The following is a 20,889-nucleotide window of genomic DNA, read 5'->3' on the forward strand; positions in this document are numbered from 1 at the left end:
TTCCCAACCTGTTGAAATGAGACCAGAGGATGCCAGCATGTTGATCAGAGCACTGGTGCTCCTCTCCTGTGAAGAAAGGCTGAGAGACCTGGGGCTGTTCAGCCTGGAGAAGAAAAGGCTTTGGAGAGGTCTTTCATTACCTAAAGGGAATTTACAAGAAGGCTGGAGAGGCACTTTTCACAGGGGCATGAAGTGACAGGACAGGGGGCAATGGCTTTAAGCTAAAGGAGGGTAGATTTAGATTAGGCATTAGGGAGAAATTCTCTGTGAGGCTCTGGGACAGGTTGCTCAGAGAGGCTGTGGACTCAACATTTCTGGAAGTGTCCAAGGCTGGGTTGGACAGGGCTCTGAGCAACCTGGTCTTGAGGAAGGTGTCCCTGCCCACGGCTGGGGGGTTGGAACTGGAGGAGCTTTACGGTTCCTTCCAACTGTAACAATTCCACAATTCTACAGTGCAAAACAAGCCCCACAGCCACTTTAAAACACCTGCAGATCCACTATCCCAAGCTAATACTTGACACTGCTTTTTCAAATTATCTTTGAGTCTCTCTCAGTGATAATTTGTGGACATAGCAGGACTTATGTAAAACCAGAAAACTTAAAGATGTAGTCAGAAGGAGTTCCACGACTTCTGCATCAACAGTTGACAGTCTGGGTGCTGCCAGTGGCTGGCAGTGACTTCACTTGGGTGAGATTCCCCATTTTCTTTTTATCAAGACATTGTTGTCAGAGGAATAAAATTCATTCCACTGTTAAAGTAGCATGTTCCTTATCGTCAGGCAAAGTTTTATAACAGACAGGAAAAGAAAATTTGATTTATGTGTCTCTCTGTCCAGAATTCTTCTCAGAGGAAGTCCTAATCTGTACTATCTAGAAAGCAAGAGACAAAAATAAAACATTTTCAATACATGGAACTTTTTTTAGAAAGGCTCCTCACAGACCTTAGACAATTTTAGCTCAGCATTCTTATGTGAAAACATCACAAAAAGTCAACCCAAGTGGTACCAGCAGGATGTGTCCCTTTGAACAAAACCTCAGCTTCTGAAGTTTGCAGTCTGAACAAGTCAGACACCAAAGGTACGCTCAACTTCACTCTTTGGCATTGTCTTTTGTTGTACCTTCTCTAAGGTCACAGGAATGTGCCACAAAAGTCAGACAGGCTTTAAAATAAAGGCCTCTGTATCCCCATAGCCGTGTTTGCTCGTCGAGGGTAAGTATGACTGGAATAAACTCTCATCAAAAGAAGTTTCTCTGAGTACTTTGTTTTCCCTGGAATAATCTAGCAGATTGTTGCCAGTCCAGGTAACCCACCAAAATAATCTGAAGACAAATTAAGATCTAGAAGCTGTGTTCAAAAATTCACATGACTGCCAACAGGCAGTCAGCCCTCTTCAATATCACTAACTCGAATCACATTAAGGGCACCCAGGACACTGCAGGAGCCAGCTGCACATGTTTACTGAAGACAGAAGCCAAGTCTTGTAGCTAAAGCCTGAGTGAGCTCTGTGTTAACACACAGATTAATAGTGGATATAACAAAGTTCACTTGAATGCTTGGGTCAGTTTGATTCTTCTGACATGGACACAGTCTTTGCATGGATCAAGAGCAAGTAGAGGCCTGTCAGAAGAAAACATTTTCAGAAGGAGTGTTGCAACAAAACTTAGTATTTGTTGGAGTGAAGAAGGAAGCAGATAGGGAAAGTGCCAGAAGAAACAGCAAAGGGGTTAAAAAGAAAGGCATGCATTAATCACCACAGCACTGCGAGAAAGGTTTCAGTGAAGCAGAATAGATAAGCTGCCAAGACAGTGAAGAACACATCTGGAAACATAAGATATCCCGATAAGGAGAACATTCAAACTGTGAAATTCACTAATTTTGCACAAGACTTGAAAGAATGTAGAAAAGGTGAAATAAAATATAACGATGTGAAAGATCCATGCTAGCACCCACTGCTAAATCACAAAAGAAACATGGGCCTAAACCCCATTCACCACTGCCAGCCAAGCAGAGTCCCAGAGACGAAACAGGGCTTCACTTTGAAAGTGGGTCACCTGTCCAGTTCACACCTGAGCCATGCTGTTTTAATGCATTCATTAACAACAGGATACAAATGTGCCTTAGTCAATGGCCCACCACAGAGAAAGGGCTCTGCTATTAAACTGAGTGAAACCATGCACAATAAAAACAAAGTCCAAACTCATCAATTTTTAATAAATCCACAAGCTTGGATGTAATTCAGTGAGTACAGATAACACCAAGATGAGTGATGAGGCTGACAGGTCTGAAGGGCAGAATGCCATCCGGAGGGACCTGGACAAGCTCAGGAAGTGGGCCCTTGGGAATCTCATTAAGTTCAACAAGGCCAAGTACAAAGTGCTGCTTCTTGGTCGGGTCAGTCCCACAGACTGGATTAAGAGCATCCCTGAGGAGAAAAGTCTTGGGGTTATTGGTGAACAGGAGGCTGGACATGACCCAGCAACGTGTGCTGGCAGCTCAGTTATGTCCTGGGCTGCATCCAAAGCACCGCGAGCAGCAGAGGAGGGAGGGGATTCTGCCCGTCTGCCCCGCTCTGGTGAGACCCCACCTGCAGAGCTGCTTCCAGCTCTGGGGTCCCAGCACAGCAAAGATGTGGACCTGCAGCAGTGAGTCCAGAGGAGTCCATGAAGATACTCAGAGGGTTGGAGCACCTCTCCTATGGAGACAGGCTGAGAGAGTTGGGATTGTTCAGCCTGAAGAAGAGCAGGCTCCAGGGAGACCTTACTGTGACCTTTCTATAAGAAAGATGGGGACAAACATTTTAGTAGGGCTGTTAACATAAGAGAAGGGATAGTGGTTTTAAAGCAAAGGAGGGTCAATTTAGATTAGGGATTAGAAAGAAGTTCTCTTACAATGAGGGTGGTGAAACACTGGCACAGATTGCTCAGAGAGGTGGTGGATGCCCCATCCCTGGACTTACATTCAAGGTAAGGCTGGATAGGGCTCTGAGCATCCTGATCTACTGTAAGATATCTGTGCCCACAGCAGGGGAGTTGAACTAGACGGCCTCTGGAAGGTCCCTTCCAACTCAATCCGTTTGATGATTCTACAAAGATAACAAGCAGTTTGAATAATAAATTCAAAGTAGAATTACAGAACTGAGGTGCTGATGGCTCACTATCATCTCCTCTTCTTGATAACGACTGAGGCCACTAACCAAAGGACTTAGAGGGTCATCAGAAGGGCCAGTACACAGGAGAGAGGGGCAGGTACTAGCAAGTGTATATGTAACAGTTTTACTCGATTGATGAAAGGGAATTTCTTGAAAAAAAGCAGATAACTTGCATTGCTTACATAATTTCTACCAGAGTAACAACAACAGGTGTGTACTGACTAAACTGTTAAGACACAGATTAGAAAATAACCTCTTGCCTCTGCAGAGAAGCTATATTTCCTATATCCTATATAAGCTGCAGAGTGACAAAAGGAAACAACCCATTATCTGATTAATTTTTAAAAATCTTATCAGTCTTAAAGGGTTATTCTTTTTCAACTTCTTTGAATTCCTTCCACAGTTACTAGTCACAGAATATTTCACTAGCTGGGGTGATAGAGTTTGGTAATACTCAGTGCCTCATATTGTTTTACCTCAATCTCACCTCAGTAATTTTGTCTTCAATTTGAATGTCTTCTCTTCTGCATTGCATTTTCCACAACAATTTGTGCTTTGGTTGATGCTGTTACTGATTTTGCTCCTGAGTCATGGAACCTGATGATTATCCATAAACCAAAATATTTTAAAACAACTTTATAATGGAACTTTCAAGGATCTTTAAGTAAGAAATGACAAACTACATATGTGCACTCTAAAATCATGAGAGAGATAATAATAATTTACAATATTTACTGGAAAACTATTCTTTTAAAAATAACACTCCTTGATTGATCATTTCCTGGGTTTTGTTGTTTGTTTGTTTTTTTTTTTTTTTTCCAGCTTTTGGAATGTATATCTTCTTATCACAAAGATTTTCAATGAATGCATTGTGAGTGGGACTCACAACAAAAATCAAGATGGAGACAGAGATTATGTGGCCACCAGACACTGGGAACAAAGGCTTTAAGACAAGCATGAAGTATAATTCTATAAACCCATTTTGCATAACCCTATCATCAACACAAGATGCTATACACATGGTCCTTGGAGACCACAAGAAGAATGGAAATGTTTGCATTTCCTTCTAGATGGTAGCAGATCTCTGCCCATGCTTCAGTGGATGCAATGAAGGAAGGCTTTTATCTTCTGTTTTTAAAGGTGTAATAGTGCCAACAGAAATGTTTTTTGTGGGAGCTCAGCTTTTTTGACCAGCCCCACAATCACAGAAAAATGGTACATGCATAGCAAAATGCCTGTTAAGCACCACTTTCACAAATGATATTTTCTTTTGAGACACTGCAAGAGGAGAAGAGGTTGCCTGATTTAAAACCACTGGAGTGAAACATGATTGTTACTGTTTACCTACATACGAACACCAAATGCCTTCACTCTCTCATTCACAATTACCAAGATGGCATCTGACTAACAAAACCTGCTGTCCTCCAGGAGTTATGATAATCACAAAGGTAAAGAGGAAGGAGAAGTTTAGGGGGCAAGAAAGGGGAATGTCAGTCCACTTGCTGTTATGATCCTGCTGTAGAAGAACAGATGGGAAATAAGTCCCTTACCCAGATAATCTTATAAAAGTATCCTTTACTCACACACAGACCAATAAATCCATGGTGTGAAGGGAAAATTATTTAAAATCAGTACAAATTTTAGGGAACAGGGGCCTTTGTTTCACCTTCAGTTTGGATAAGCTTAATATAATTTAAAAAGTGCTATGCTCTAAGCCAAAAGAAATAAAAAACACACAGAAATGACTGTGTCACTATCACAGCCCTCACTGGCCTGTACCACAGAGACTTCTCAGGCTGAAGACACTGATCTCTGATCCTTGAGACAATGAGCTAAATGCTGCTGTTCAAACAGTTGCCTCCTACACTGGCAGCGAAAAAAAAAAAAAGGTGACTGCAACCAACTAAGTTGTCAAAATTGCAGCAGCTACATTTTCTTTGCATGCTTTTTTTTTTTTTTTTTTTTTTGGTCTTTTTAGGTGAAAGTACAGAATATGTGTAAGCATAGGCTTGCATTGAGACTGTGAAATGTCCTCCCAAGGGCCATGAAGACACTTCACCTAAAATTAGATGATGTAAAATAGCAGAGAACATGCTGCAATTACACAGAGCCATTAAAGCTAAGAAGAATTTAACTCTGCAAAGGCAAAGGCATTCTTTTCAAAACCTGAACTTTTGAAGAAAAAGCCATTTGGAATTTCAAAACCTTTTTCTCTTTCCTGAGCTGATGGAGTGCATGTTCTGTGTGTGCTTGTCAGAGAGAGAAAGAGAAGAAAGAAGTCAGAGTTAAAAAGAACTCAAACTTCTGGAAGCTATTGTTTTTGAAAGAGTTAATTTGATTGTTAGCATGAACACTGTTAAATTTGCTATGGCTTAAAGCCTTTTTAATAAGCTAAAAACCCTTAAAACAACACAACAAAAAACCTTGAAAGATTAACCAAGCTCTAACTTTCAAAATACAAAATTAAACATATAAGCATAGTTTTATTTCTCTCCTCTCTTTTCTCCCATTTTCCTCTTGAGAGTTTAAGCTTCTTACCCGTGGATCAGCAGCATTTTCTGATGACCTCAAATAGCAGGTTTTCCACATTTCCCCTGATCTCTGTCAGTTTAAACATGTAGGAATTCACAGGTTCTCAAAATCAAGCACAGGCTCAATAAACCTTTATTTGTGTTGGTGAATGTCCCCTCTGTCTATAGTTAGCATTAATATTTTATGATCCCTTAATAGTTCTGTTCTAGGAAGCAGAGGGAGAGCTGCTAAAAAAAAATACCAAATACACCCCAGAATTGCTTTCTAAAAGGGTAAGTTGTTCTGCAGGGGTAGTTTTTACCAACAGAGAGGTTCTTCTGGCTGGTGTTGGTAAACCTCTCGCCTTGCCTCAAAAGTCAGCGAACAAGACTCCTTCTTTCAGCTGCTGTAGATCATGGCAAGCACAGAAAACAGCTCACCCTTCCCCAGGCATAGTGTATTCCCCCTTGCTATTCTGTGATGAGTGAAATGGAGGTTTTATACCTCGGGGGCCAGGTTTTAATTCTCTGCTTGTTTTATTCCTGTTACAGCTCTCCTTGGAGAATTTGATTTGCTACTGCAAGTGAAATGTTTTATCAAAAACAAACAAAGCCAAAACAAAAACTCCAAATATGCCATAAATTCTGGTCTTCCTAAGTACTCTTTGCATTGATATAAAGATCTTGTGTTTATTCCTATGAAGATTACTCCTGCATCACTTGAAAATATACTTCCCCCCTCTCTTCTAGATTCTCCTCCCTCTCTCTTCTGTTTCTCCTCCTTCCATCCCTCCATCTTTCGTCTTTCCTTATTTTCTTCAGACTGAACAAGCAAGGCACCAGACTGCCCCACATCAAGGCAGCCCCTAGATGAATGTAAACAGAGAAACAACAAAAGCCCAGTGCCCTTTGCCCACTCAATCTCTTTGACAGAGGCATGACCTCAGGTGACTCCCTGCCTTGCAGACATGGTTACTGATGAGCCAAAACCCAAATCACTCCTCAAGACATGGGGACAATAAGGTTGTTTCCCCCGTTTTTCACTCCCTCAGCTAGCAGTTTCAGGTTTGTGGATCAAGGAGGCCAATATGTCTGTTAAGCTGCTCTTTCAGATAAAGCTCTTGAACACTGGAAACCAGGTACACTTTAAAGCAGTTCCTGCCCGTTTCTGAAGACAAAATGGCAGGAAATGCAGCCACACATTAGATTGCATATCTATCTGTCCTAGAATTCTGGTTTTGCTTAGGATTCAAAACTGAACAATATATCAGGCCTAATTCTACATGCAGAGCCAAAGTACTCTGAGATTCAGTAACAGCCAAGCTTCGCATCCTTTTCCAGCTTAACAGTTTGCAGCAAAATAAAAGACACCTAAACACATTTCTCATAAGAATAACTGCTCTGTTAAACATATCCCTTTTTTGGCACTGTGCGGTTTCTAATGCATGAAGTCATGAATCTGTCACCTTGAGGGCACGTTCACAGTGGTGGTGAATATAAATTATTCCACTTCATGAGGAGCCCAGATTCTCATTACCCTGCAGCTGGTAACAACCATTTTAACACCTACTATGATCCTTACTATCAGCAAGAGGGAACTGAGCACCTTTTAAAGAATCACTCCTGTGGGTTTTGTGCATGCACTGAAACCAAGCCCCTGCCTCAGAAGAAGAAACAAAATATGGACTGGCCCGTAAGCAAATACACCCTCAAGCACAATATTTTAAAAATCAAAATGTGCAAACCTTTAAAGCAAGTATCTTGCGTATGATTCCTGTTTTCTGAAGCCACTCTGTAAATCCCAGGGGTTCATTTACCCAAATAGCATGAACCAAATGCTGGGCCATGTGGTGTGAACAGACGGGCACTGAGGCAACACCAGGAGAACCTGCAGGAGCTTTAGCTCTGATCCTCAGTACAAAATACAGGCTCCTCCAAGATAAGAAACTTTGCTGCTGGACCTTAGGCCAGATCAGACCTGTAATGAAAGGATAAAGTAGAACTCTGAAGTCTTTTTTAAAGAGAAAGCTGCAAAATGTTCCGGAAGTGAAACTAGAAACTACCCTTCTAAGCTACTCATCAGATTTTCTTTATGGTTATCATTAAGTGCTCAAAGGAAAAGTTTTTACATGCATAAAAGGTGAATTCTTTACACTCACTGAACTTGCAACTTATCTGATTTGGTCTCAGAGAGGCATAATATCTTTCTTTGATGAATTGCCAAAAATGAAGACTGTTTTAGCAGGAATAAAGTGGTGAGACTATTTAAAGTGGTAAGACTATTTAAGTTAACTGAGAAAGTCACTTTAGGCTAGTAATACTTGCTCCATCTCAGGAATAACTGAACAGGCAAAAAGGCAAGTAGGAAGAAAGGAACTAGGGCATTAAGGTGGATTTCACAGCAGATTTCAGAAAACCAGTACAAAGTCTCACTTGTTTAATGAACTATGTAACATCAGATACTCCTAAGCAATGGAAATGAGATTTAAGAAACTCTTGATAGACTCACAAAGCCTCACTTTTGCTTTTACGAACTTCTGCATACATACAAGACAATGTTTGTTACTTCTGCTCTCTTTTCCTCCATGTCCCTATGCACGACTTCTGAATCAAGAAGTTCCTCAAGCAACACAAGTCCTGATTATAAAAAAGTCAGGGTGGGTTTTTTTTAAGTGTTTGCTACCACAATCAAGAATTAAAGGACAGTAATGCAGGATTCTGTTGGAGTGACATTTTCAAAAGTTGTTCATTTGCCCACCATGAGCAATGGGGTTTTTTTCCTACTGCTTTCTTTTCATTACCACATAATCATTTTTCAAACTCCAGTCTGTCAATAGTAATGATTTCTGCACCTAATATACTCACACAGTGCAAACACATTTGCCTGATGAAGGCAGAAGGCCTGCGAGATCCGATGAAATGCAGAGTCTGCATTCCCAAAGTCTCCTCAGACTCTGTGTACATAGAGGCAAAGTCTAACAATCCTGCAAAGTATAAAACTTGCCCTCAATTTATATTATCACCTTTTTCATCCATCCCATTGTTCACTGAAGACAAAAGAACTCTTTAATCTTTCTTTGTGAACTTCCTATGTAGCCTCTGTCCTGTAGATGTAATTCAGACCTGCGTTTCACAACTGTCAAATGAGTGAGTTGGCACATCCAGTTGTTGTTGTTACTAATATTATTATTATTGTTGTTGTTTTTATTATTATGTGTTTACACCAATGCACTGAAGGAACATTATGCGATGTTTTATAAACACATACAATAAAAGTAAAAAAAAGCCCCGCCAAACCAACAAAACCCCACCAAAATGAAACGAAACTCCATTACAATCTAACCCGAGACCTTTTCAGGTTAGCATTAAGACTTTACTTTTCAAAAGCATTCCATTTATTAGGGAAATGAGAAAAGCAGTCCTTAAAATCTTTTTTCTAAAATGGAAAGAAATTCCCTGAAGCAAGTGAAGACCCAAAGCAGAAGGGTCTTCTGCTCCAGGAGGGTCAACCTGCAAAACTGCTCTGCCTCACTTAGAATTAGAAAGGTGGCAAAGACCATCGTGAAGAATAAGCCACTTCATAATTAAAGAGAAAAAAAGGGACTTGAGCAGATGAAGTGCTTCACGGGAAATGTGTCTCTCCTATATTTACAGACTTACAGACTCTTGAAAAACATGAAATCACAATAAATACAATTCTTAATTTTTGGACGAGAGTGCCCATTAGGAGATAAGCAGCATGGGAAATAGGAAGAAAGTCTCTCACATCCCAGCCCGGTGTCCACCACTATGATACCATGAAAATCAGATGATTAAAAAAGCCTATTTCTAAAAATGTCTTCACCTTTTCTCTGCTCTCCTGACACAGTTGAAACTGCAGTTCAGAATCCAGCAAATTAAGCTGTGGATATTTCAGATGTGGGAGCTCTAAAATGCTTTCAGAGCTGCAGCCATAGCACTTTGTTAAATTGCCACAATCTGCAAAGGTCTTACTAGAAAAAGATGCAAAATAAGTGGGGGCAGCGGCGTGGGGAGAGTGGAACAATCCTGCTTAATGCTCTGGTTCAAAAAGGTTTGAGGAAGAGTGCAGTGGACTGGCGAGCTGTGCTATGGCCGTCTAGACTGAATGAATCTGGATGTGTTACAGAAGAATACAGGCTGGTAAGTTTTCCAAACAAAGAAAAATGTGTTAAAGAAAGAACTTAGAAGAGTCTTTCAAGAAAATTTCCTCAAATTTTCACCTGTAATTTGGAAGCCTGACTTTTTTTTTCTGGTGTGGGGGAAAAAAAAGTTTACATACTGGCCAATTTTTACCAATCTTGAAAAAATGTCTTTCACTTGTCAACTTTTTGTTTAATCTTTTCCATCTTTATTGTGCATTCTTTCCTTAAATCACATCTCTCTAGTAAGGTGAAAAGATAACAATGGAGAAAATGTAGTACAGTGAACGGAGGGGAAAAAAACACCACCAAAAATCAAAACAGACTGAATGTCCTTTCAAGTTTGTGCTTATTTCAGGAGAAATTAGAAAGATTTCAAGCACATTGAGAGTTTTGGTATACATTTCTGTAAAAATGAATAATAGGTGCCATTCCATCCCATGCCTTCTTATCACTGACTTGTTTCTGCTGGTTTTAACTAAGCAGACATTAGAAAATAATAAATATTTTGTACCTATTGTATCAGAAGAATGAATATGAAAGATTTTTCACCCCAACAATTCACTTATGATCCCAAGTCACTGCCTGTAATTTCTACGACTCGACTTTGGATGTGGTTGTTAGGCAGCCAAATGACAACCAAAATGACAATTCTTTCATGTAACTGCCTTCATTTATAGCCACACGGTGCCCACTGCCCTCCCCTGCTAATTAGGATACAGAAGGCATAACGAGCAATTTTATATTGGTCGTGTACAAGAATTAAAAAGTGGAAAAGGCAAAAAGAAATTCTGACTTCTGGCAGCTATGTTTGGAGTCAGCTCACCATCTTCTGGAATCACTGGACACAGTAATTAGATGCAGTGGAGCCCATCAATCTTTATTAATGCTGTTTGTAAAAATCAGAGCAGCTGCATAATTACATTCACATACCTGGTAACCGCTTCTTAATACAACAACTTGCTGCCCTTTTTAAAGCCACACTTCATTTTGAAAAATCATTGTTTCCAAGTGGAATTTCTGAACAACAAATACATTCTTTTCTATTAGAATTGAGGGGGGAAGTTTTTATCATGTCTGAAACAGAGCTCGCATTTTGAAAAGAATACCATTGATTGTACAGATCATTACACAACAGGCATTTCCTGAGCCTGCTGAAATCGGTTGGCAAAATTGCTATCAAAACAGGACTATATTCAGTATAACAATGCCCTTTTCTTCTGTAGAAAATATCTGTTAGCTGATGAGACTATACTTGGCCAAAGTATCAACTCCATCCAGTGAAACCCCAGAGAAAGTTCTTCCAGAAAGAACTCTGGATCTTCCCACAAACTCTTCTTTGCCAACAATGCAAGAAATCCGGCAGTAAGCATGGAAATGCTGTAATTAACAGTTTTAGAACACAAAATATGGGGTCCCATAGGAAAAAGGGTGCACTAAGCAGATTTTGCTACTAATTCTGTGATTGGCTACAGGATTTTGACATCTTTGGAGAGATTAGGAAGATTGACATTTTCAAAATTTTAAGTTGAATTGAGAATGTAAGGGCCTGGAAATATTATATGAGTTACTTTTTAGCTTTATATATTAATAATTCCAACTAAGATCCATCAGATATATCTGTGTATATTTGCTCTATCTATATGCACTTCTGAATTTTCAAGGAAGCTTTTTCACACTGTATTTGCATACGAGGTACTGTAGCATTGTTCCATACTGCGATTTCCCATTCTTTCTATACTGAAAGACTCTCTTATCCCAAATCAGGATTCCCCTTCCCATTCCACAGTGTAACAGAGGTAAAACAGCTATGATTCTCTAATATTAATGATTTAGGTCTAGAAACAGAACTGGCAAAAGGATATACTCTATCCTGGCAAACCAGTAAACTTGTATTTTCATTCTGCATTGGAAATTGCGCATCTTTTCAACATGTAACTTTCTTAAAATAGCCCATTTTTCAGGTCCAGAAGTTCAGATTCATGTTTTCATTAACAGAGACGTTTTTCTGCTTTGACCCATAGACAGAAGTGACCAACTGTAAAACATATAATGAAAAAAGATTAACTGGTGCCAAGGTATCTCATGAATTATTTTTTTATTTAATGGAACATGGTTCTTAACAGCTCCATAGCAAAACGCTTTTGTTTCCACAAGCAGGGAGACAGCCTCCTCCCCTCCTGAGAGGAGAGATGTCTTCTTCATACAGGAAGAAAAAGACAGTAGAATTTGCTACATGTCACAGTATTCAGATTTGCGTGTTCCCTGGCACTACAGTGAAGTGGATAGTTATTTAGAAAAGCAGCTCCACATTTGACACCGCAAAACGAATAACCCACCCGCTCTACATGTTTGACCCTTCACAAAGAAGCTCGTGAACATATTTATTTATCATTCCCTCTTGTTACTGTGCTCTGTTGTCTGAGTGTTCAGCATTCCATGGAAACTGGCACATTTTCTGCAGCACATTAAAATAAAAAAAAACAACCCAGCTAGAGAAAAACATAACCAAGTATCTCTAGGCTTACACCTGTTTATGCTGCTCATCCAGCAACAGCAGCCTCTGGGAGTTCCTGCCTGCCTCGAATCCTCAGTGTGAGAGATGCCTGCTGCTGCTGAGGAAGGAAATAAATCACAAGACTTTCGTCTCTGCACGTAGAGGTCAGTGCCCTCAAAATCAGTGCTATGCACTTCTTCTAAAAGGCCTGCTCGTCCCATTTGAGACACCTGACTGGAACCCCAGACGGACAGTGGATGTTCCTACTCCTGGCCCTCCACTGACTTCTGGCAAGTCACTTCATCTCTGTGCTTCTGGCATTTTATTTTTCATAATTCAGCATTTGTAATTCCAAAGAGACGTGACCAAAGAATTCTGTGAGCTAGCTACTACACTGTTGTCCCTCAGATGAAAAGGGAAAGATGACAGCCAGGCTAAAGCTACTCACATAACGCTGAGTGAGATGCAAGCAAGTAGTTGTGTGGGTTTTTGGCAAACTAAAACCTATCAAACTCATTTTCTTCACTACAGATCTCTTAGAGAATGGCAAAATTATTCTTTTCCCAAGCTATTTTAGCAGAAAATTTCAGGGTGGCCAACAGCATCATTGCCGCACAACACTTCTCATGACCGTTTACTAGGGTTACACTGCTGAAACAAACCACAGCAGAGAAAGCAAGTCCTTTGCAGCCCCGCTTATCCCCACTGTCTGACACACTGGAGACAAGCGCCAAAGCTAAAAGGGTAAGTTGTGACAGCGTGATGAGAAACTCTCACTCAAGCTGGAAAAAACTCATACCGTATAAAAAAACCCCATGGAGATACAGCTTAAATTCCCTATTTCACAAGCCCCTAAATTGAAGTCATATTTTTAGTTCTCTTCTTTTTTAAATACCCTGACTCCCTTCCTTCCAAAATGCCAGAAAAACTCTGTCAAGTTCAATTTCTGGGGGAAAAACCCACACACATCTCCAAAAATACAACCAACTTAAAAGAAAACCTCACCCTACACAGACACTCCCTCTTTCTCTAGTCCAAGTCTGTCTCTCTACTCAAATCAGGAATTTGTTGAGCTCATGGAAACCACCATTTTCTGTATGTTTTTCCTCAGTTACATGACCAGAACCCTTCTTGCTCCCTTTAGTAGTCCAAACTACTAAGCTAAAGGCAAGTGACTGTCCATGACAGGTTACAACGGCATCAAGGACTGAAACACTAATCTCACTGTATTCCTAAATTATTGTGAATACTCAAGTCTAAGCAGGGAGTGGCCAGATGGGAAATTTTGTAGAAACCATTTATTGAGAAAGGTGCTGCTGAAAGTGACACAAAGTCCCAAGATCAAGTTATTTGCTTAAATCACCTGGGTTTATCTTTCTCACAGATGCCTTCCTCTGTATTTGAAAGAAACTCGGTTCCTTCATGCTCCATGAAATATTGCTGTATTCTCCACCAAATGAAGGAAAACAAGTCTTTGCAAAGCATCCAATGGATATGGACACTGTGTATCACACTAACACTTACTTTCCAACCAGGCAAACGAATTCAGATTAACTGTGACCCATAATTGCAGCACAGAAGCTAGGGAATGCAGCTTCTCACAAAATGCACACAGATCGTGCTCCGTGCAGGTTCATTTTCAAAAGTCAGCAACTTTCTGCATTGAAAAAAGAAGCAATGCTGAAATTGGTAAAGACTGTAAAGCCCTATTCTAGATAAAAGCAAAACCAAATCATGTTGCCCTTAAGCTATTATATTGACAGAGTGAAACTGCTGATTTCTAATCAATATATTCCAGCCCATACTGTTCCAGATCATGGCACTATTAATCCACCTGTTAATTCACTGGTGTGAAATACAGTTTTTCCTGTCTACACAGCCCCATTAGTAATAAAAGAAGTCCCAATTTTTTTTTTCATTAAGGAATTTCAGACACAGTCTGCAATATGCTTATCATATGCAAATGTTTTTTGTGCAATTTAATAACATAAACTACAGTATTATATTCAAATACCAGCTCATCAAATTTCATTTGGCATGTGGGAAAATAAAATTAACGGATGAGTTTTGATGCATAACAGGATAAATAGATAGGATTCTGCTTCATCGTATTGAATAATTACATCCTGGCACAGTGCCCACATCATATTCATTATGAAGAGACTACAGTGTACAGCAAGCTGCCAAAGCCTAACTTTCTCATACAATGGCTAGATGGCTGACAAATCAGAAGTCTTACAGATTTGCTTACTATTTCTGCCCTGTACATTCCTGGAGATTTGTTGAACTGCAATTCCCCACTGTATTACCTTCATTAACCAGGGCTGCAAACAGAAAAGCTGCTCATTACACTTGCATTGTGCAAGCGTTCACATTGCGCTGACTGCACTCCTTACACCTCCCAGCTTGCAGTGGGTTCCCCTCCAGGTCTGTTCCTCAGTCTGGTGTAAGCACTGAAGAAGGCTGTCACCATTGTTTGCACCATCAGGAAACGCAGGGTTCTTCCCGTCCTCCTGCTGCTGTGAGGCTGGGCCATCTGTGCAGCTTAAGAGGAATTTACACTTTCCAGATCTCTATCTTCTGCTATGTTTTTGCTTTGGAAAATACGCTTCACTTCTGGCATTGTCTGAACTACTTTATTCTGGTCTACCAGAAACATTCTCAATACCCAACATTCTACCTTATTTACAAAAAAAAAAATTAAAAAGCACCAGGCACCTAACCCACACACCATAAAAGGGAAGAATTCAGTTCCTGGCCACAAGAGCCACATCATCAGTCCTGCAGCAGATGCCACTGTTGGCAGCATTTGCTTGCCCAGCAAAGTCCACAGAGAATACGAAGTCAAATTTGTCATTTTTGAAATGCAGAATTTTTTTGCTTTCTCACAACAGTTTTTCTGCTGTATGTTTTCCTCCTTCCATGACACCACATATCCACACCCTCATATTCTGCCCAACTGCCAGGTGATTCCCATGGAAATACCATCCACAAGATTAAAATGAAACATAAAGGATTTATAACCTGCCCATGGATATTGCTTTAGAATATACTTCCACCCAAACCAGTGGGATATTCTTAAACAAAGGTAATATAACCTTTATGGATTTTTTTTTCTTGTTGAAGTTAAACTTGAAGGACCTAATAAACCATGCACAGCTATACAAAATCCTCCTTTGGGATTTTCTGTGGCAGAGGTGAAGACAAATCTCACTCTATCTTGGCTAATCTAGTTATTTGCCTGAAAAAATAATTAAACCACAAGTGCAACCTTGTGTTACTTGCTCTGCATCTCTTCAGTGATAGACATTAAGGTGATTTTTTTCATAAGAAAATCAGGAAGACAGACAAAAGAGGCCTAGCTGCTGGAAGAGCTAGAAGACCTAGCTGTGGATCCTGTAAGAGATTCTCCTCTAACAGAGATGTTCGAGTTCAGAAGATTGTCCCCTTTAGTGAATTCTTTATGTGACAAACCTAAACAAGATGAAAACACTCCTGTTTTAAGGCAAAGCAAAAAGTCAAGATGTCACCTGTCTAAAAGACAGAAATTAAAGGGACATTTGCTCTTCATTTGATGGAATCTGAACTGAAAACTGAACCAATGACAGTCAGGCACTGTTCTGACAGTGGACACAACTGACAGGTCTGGTACTGGGCTTTTTACAGGCAGCTTAAGATCAGGCAACTCTCTACATCTAGCCACAGCAAGATCACTTCAAAACACCCGCTAAAATCAATGACAGCTTATAAAAATAACTGGAATTATACCTGGATCTCTTAGCACATATACTGAAGGTTGAGGCTCTGTTTGGTTCAGTTTAGAACCCTCTCCAGTACATTTGAATGTTCACTGAAAGGAAAAAATAAATTATTAAAGTTAACGCAGGTTTTAAAATGTTTTCTTTGCAAGGACAGACTGATCTTAAACTGTGTAATGCCTTTTTATGGAGGATTTGAAAGTAGCATGAGGAGTTTTCTTTTACTGAAGCCAGAACAAAAGCAATCCAATGGGAGTACTTTGCTTTACATACAATATATATGCACTCGTAACAGTCTAAAAACCAGAAGCGGCTCTTTTGCACTGAAATAAAGCTAGAAAGAAAAAGGCTAATATTCTAATGAAGAACATGTTGAACAACTATTAATGGTCAAAATAAAACCGGTTCTTTACCACCTTGAAAACACCGTAACATTTGTTCCTAACCTGGCCTTATGCATCACTCCTTTCCATCGGGAAAAAGCCCCAAGAACAACAAACCATACACGAGTGAATTTCTGACTGTAATGGCAGCTGACTGTAATTACATTTCCTGTTGTCATTCATCAATCATCCCAGTTTTAAAAGACATCTTACTGTAATTTCATAGAAACTCTCGACTCCTCTACAGCATTGTTGAAATGACTGAAATATGAATACAAAGAGATCTTTTAATGTGCTGTGCTGGTCTCCAACCATAACTATAAAGCTAAAAGAATGTTTGGCATTCTACTCTAATTTTACCTTCTCAAACAGCTGTAAAAGGTTGTCCACATGCAGCTAAGCTTTCTTTTAACAACAGAGGGGTAGGGACAGGTGCCCAACTTGGCATTTGAAGGCAAGCAAAGTCTGGAGATAAAGAGTGACCCACTTAAAGCATGTTCCACTTCATATCTTAGAAGGCATTACCCCAGTCTGACAGCGGGGTATCTGTTTTGAAATTTGAAATTGCTTTACTGTTTGCTCAGCATGGTAATGAAACGAAAGGGATCAGAGACCTGAGCTGTGACTGAGACCAGAAGAAGTTATTATTTTCCAGTAGCTTAAGAAGCCAGCAATGTCCTACTGCTTCACATCATCACTGCAATTTACAGCAGTTGTGCCCTTCTTTGTCTTTCAGTGAAAATGTTTCCATGATCACTGTGTTTGAAGGGGCTTTGCTCAGTGATGTTTAGCAGCACCATTTGAACTCTCTGTTGACTGAAATAGTATATATTATTGTCATCAGCTGTCAAGCAACTTTGTACTTTTTCTGGGAACTTACACTTTTGATGGAGCCTGTTAGCAGATTTGTGTGTATGTGTGGAAGCTGAAGCTTGGTATTTCAAAGGGTTACAAACTAGAGTATGACAGCAGGCCTGTAGGTGACCGCACAGACAGGCACCTGGCAGAAAACCCACACCTCTCGTCAGGATCACAGACTGCTGCTACTTCCACCTGCAAGCCTGGAAACACTGTACTTGACATTGCAGAAGGACGCACTGCAGCACAGCTGAAGGGTGAATGCGGGAGAGCCTGCATTTAGGCATGCATCACTGCCCAAGCCAGGATCTGTTCACACCTCCTGCATCACCATTGCAGCACCCAGAGGTCTCCCAGCACAGGTAAGAGCACAACATACCCAGGGGAAAAAAAAATCAATTGCTCTGAGCATGTCTAAAAAATCGGGGCTTGCTTTGCATCTGACCTTGTCTTATAAAAAGGTAAAATCTGTATTTAAAGTCTCTTCTTGTTGGGAGGAGGGAAGGGAGGGAAGGAGTGGACTAAGGGAAAGAGGAAGGGAGGGGAGAAAGGTGGGGAGGGAGGGAGGAAGGAAGGAAGGGAGGAAGGGAGGAAGGGAGGAAGGGAGGAAGGGAGGGAGATTTCACTGAGCACGGCCTCACCACCAAATTAATCTGGGACTGCCGCCTGTGATCAAGAACTGTTTGGGAGAACGGACCTTATTTTGCCTCTGTAGTCCCAGCATTCACAGAATCCTTAAGCACTTTTGAAGAAGGGTTTCATATAAATCAGCATGGACAAGCCTCAGTTGGTGACTTTCCTCACGCAGCAGTTTTTTTCTTGGTTGAGATAATGTTTTCCTAGTACTAAACAAAACACAAAATCAGATTTTTACATTATCCAAACAGAGCCCCTAAGAATGAAAGAGATGTTTATTCAGAGAGTGAAAGGTTCTTCCCTGGCAGAGTTTTGTGGTGGGTTAACACCTCCCTCCCCACACACCCCTCAGAGGGGCTGGAAGTGATCAGGACATGTTGGGTCCTCTCTGCCCTGCTCCTGGGCTCTTCCTCCAGGCTGAAACACTCATCAGGAAAACTGTCCTTGTCTGCCACCAGACCTGCTCCTGGGGCTGTTCCATGCTCTTCCCCCTCCTGCCCCTCACTCTTTTTCCCTCACTCGTTTTCTCCTTCAGCAATTTCACCTTTTGTTCCATACTTGGCAGTGTATGGCTGGGGGCTGGGTTGGTCATGACCAGCTCCAGATGGCTACAGGGAGTCACCATCAGGCCTGGAGCTGGTGGAAGCTGTCTGGCAGTGGGCTCAACCAGCTCTGAGTGTCCCCCAGCAGAGACATGGACATTGATCACCCTCCAGCAGAGATCCTGAAACTGAGCCCAGACAGACACAGATAATACAAAGGATGTGATCGAGGGGGAGAGGGGAAGGAAGAAAATCAAGCTGACTGTTACAAGACGTGTTTGCAAGGGATGTTGGCATTTCTGTGTCTGCTAAACCACACAGCTCTGTGTGCCCAGCTTAAATTCCAGCAGGACTGGAGGACTCAGCATTCCCAATCTACTCATTCCCTGACCTTAGATGTTGTGGGCACTGATTCAAGCCTTTCTTCTCTGCCAGAGCTTGCAGGGAGAGGATGGCTGGCAACCTCTCACTGCCATGCAGAACCTGCCCCAGACCCTTCTCCCATTCCCTATCTGTTGGTCCCAGGAAATCTTTCCCAAACCTGGAGACAGGACAGGTTGACAACCTCCCTAGTCTTTTCAGCTCAGCAAGATGCAGGAAATCAAACTACCCTTGCATAAGGAGAAAAGGGTGATGTGTCTCCAAGACCTATAGGGGCAGAGATGATTTTCCTTCCATTGGGGCTGACTGCTAACACACTAAGTTCCAGCCATATTCAACAAAACTGACACCTACAAAGTTATGTATTTGTAGCCAAAGAAGAGACATTGGGCAACTGGACTGCTGTTAGATTTGACAAAAACTATGGCAGTGTGAGCAGGCAGGTAAACAGGAGCTGCTCATTGTAGGAGAAGTAGAACTGGCCAAAGGGCAGCTGCTTTGCCTGACCTGTACCCTCAGGCTTGTGGTGCCTGTGCTGCCCTAATGAGGGCTCCACAGGAGCCTGGAAGTTTTGCTTTTGACCTCATTCATTGACTTCAAGGGAACTGTGGTTTCCTGTTCGGGATTCACACTGCAAATGGCCTCATCTCCTAAACTGAAAAGCCAGGGAATGCATTAACACTGTGGTTTTATTCACAAAAGAGACTTGTGTGGTATTAAAGGCAAGATGATTTGCAATAGAAGCAAATGCAGCACCTAGAGTGGTCCCAATAGTAAGAATAAACAGCAATAGTGAGTTTGGCTTGACCCGAAGAATTTTTCATTCAAACCAAATCAAATTTTCAGCTACACACAGAAATATTTAATATAAATACAATATCTCTCATTGTTAAATCTCAAAGAAAAGGCAGTTGAACAGAAGGTGATAATACTGTCCTTGGTTTTATTAGCTCTGCCATTTAAAAAGGTCCTAATTCAAAAACCCCACATGGTTTTGATGCAACCATTTAAGTTCAGACTGTCGCACAATTTAAAGCAAGGATGTATTGAAGTAGTTTGTTAAAACTTCATATGTAATTACAATCTCATTATGCCATACTCCAAACACCACAATCTTCTATGTTATTACTTAGCAGACCATACCTTTTCTCAGAGGTTTTTCTTTTGACAATACTGTGTTGGCTATTACATTTATGATGCAGGGATTTCAGATCTCTCTCTCTCTCCAGTCATCGCTATGATGTCTCAGTGCTTGGGTCAATCTTCCCTTAGGGAATAGTTGAGAACGAGTCTAACATGGCAGTGACTGGTTCCCAGTTATGACAATACTTCTCTGTATAAGACCTTCCACAGCACTAGGCTTAAACTCTTCATTTACTGACATCTATATAAATTGCACCATCAGTAGCTATGTGAGGAAGGTTAGGCCAAGCCTGGATGTTTCAGAAAGCCTTGATCACAAAGCTCTGTGTGCCTGCTCAAGTGACAGTGCTGTGAATAGCAACACACACCCCCAAGCACACTTTGCCATTGTTCTGTGCAATAATGCCTCCAAGACTGCAGGCAAGCTTCTCCACATTCACACGGCCATGACTCTGCAATAAACAGGTTTTCTAAACAGATTTAAGCTCACATCATTTCATGTGCTTTCAACATGTCCAATTCACAGTCTTTCATACATGCTGCTGTTTAAATAGGAGACATTTTTTTATCACCTTGTTGCTATTGCAAACCCAAACCAGAAATCAGCTGGAGATAAAACCAAAATAACCAGTGGTCCTTTCTAGGGATTTGGTCTTCATGTGTAAATCGGGCTGGCCCCAAATAGTTTTGGATTTGTTTATGAGGAGGTCACATCAGAGGTCCTATTGTGACATAGGGGACAGAGCAAGGTAAGGACAGCAATTAGATCTGCACTGTAATAGGCACACAAAACACCAGGAAACCAAATCACTTTCATATGCACAAACTCATTGTTTCTCCAACAAGTCCATTAGGAATCACTGCTCCTAAGA

At 40.9% G+C, this 20,889-nt stretch overlaps 1 protein-coding gene across 2 annotated transcripts in view; it reads right to left on the bottom strand.

Moving 5' to 3' along the window:
• Positions 1 to 20,889, bottom strand: part of PLPPR1 (phospholipid phosphatase related 1) — a 116,195-nt gene that overhangs the window by 76,830 nt on the left and 18,476 nt on the right. The window contains exon 1 of one of the 2 annotated variants that reach the window (XM_032096761.1): positions 7,405 to 7,587. The exons of the other annotated variant lie outside the window; for it this stretch is intronic. The gene's annotated coding sequence lies outside the window, so the exon portion shown is untranslated. Of the gene's footprint in view, positions 1 to 7,404; positions 7,588 to 20,889 lie in introns of those variants that run through there. 2 annotated transcript variants of the gene reach the window in all.

The sequence above is a fragment of the Corvus moneduloides genome, chromosome Z, assembly GCF_009650955.1.
Source record: "Corvus moneduloides isolate bCorMon1 chromosome Z, bCorMon1.pri, whole genome shotgun sequence".
Taxonomy (NCBI): domain Eukaryota; kingdom Metazoa; phylum Chordata; class Aves; order Passeriformes; family Corvidae; genus Corvus; species Corvus moneduloides.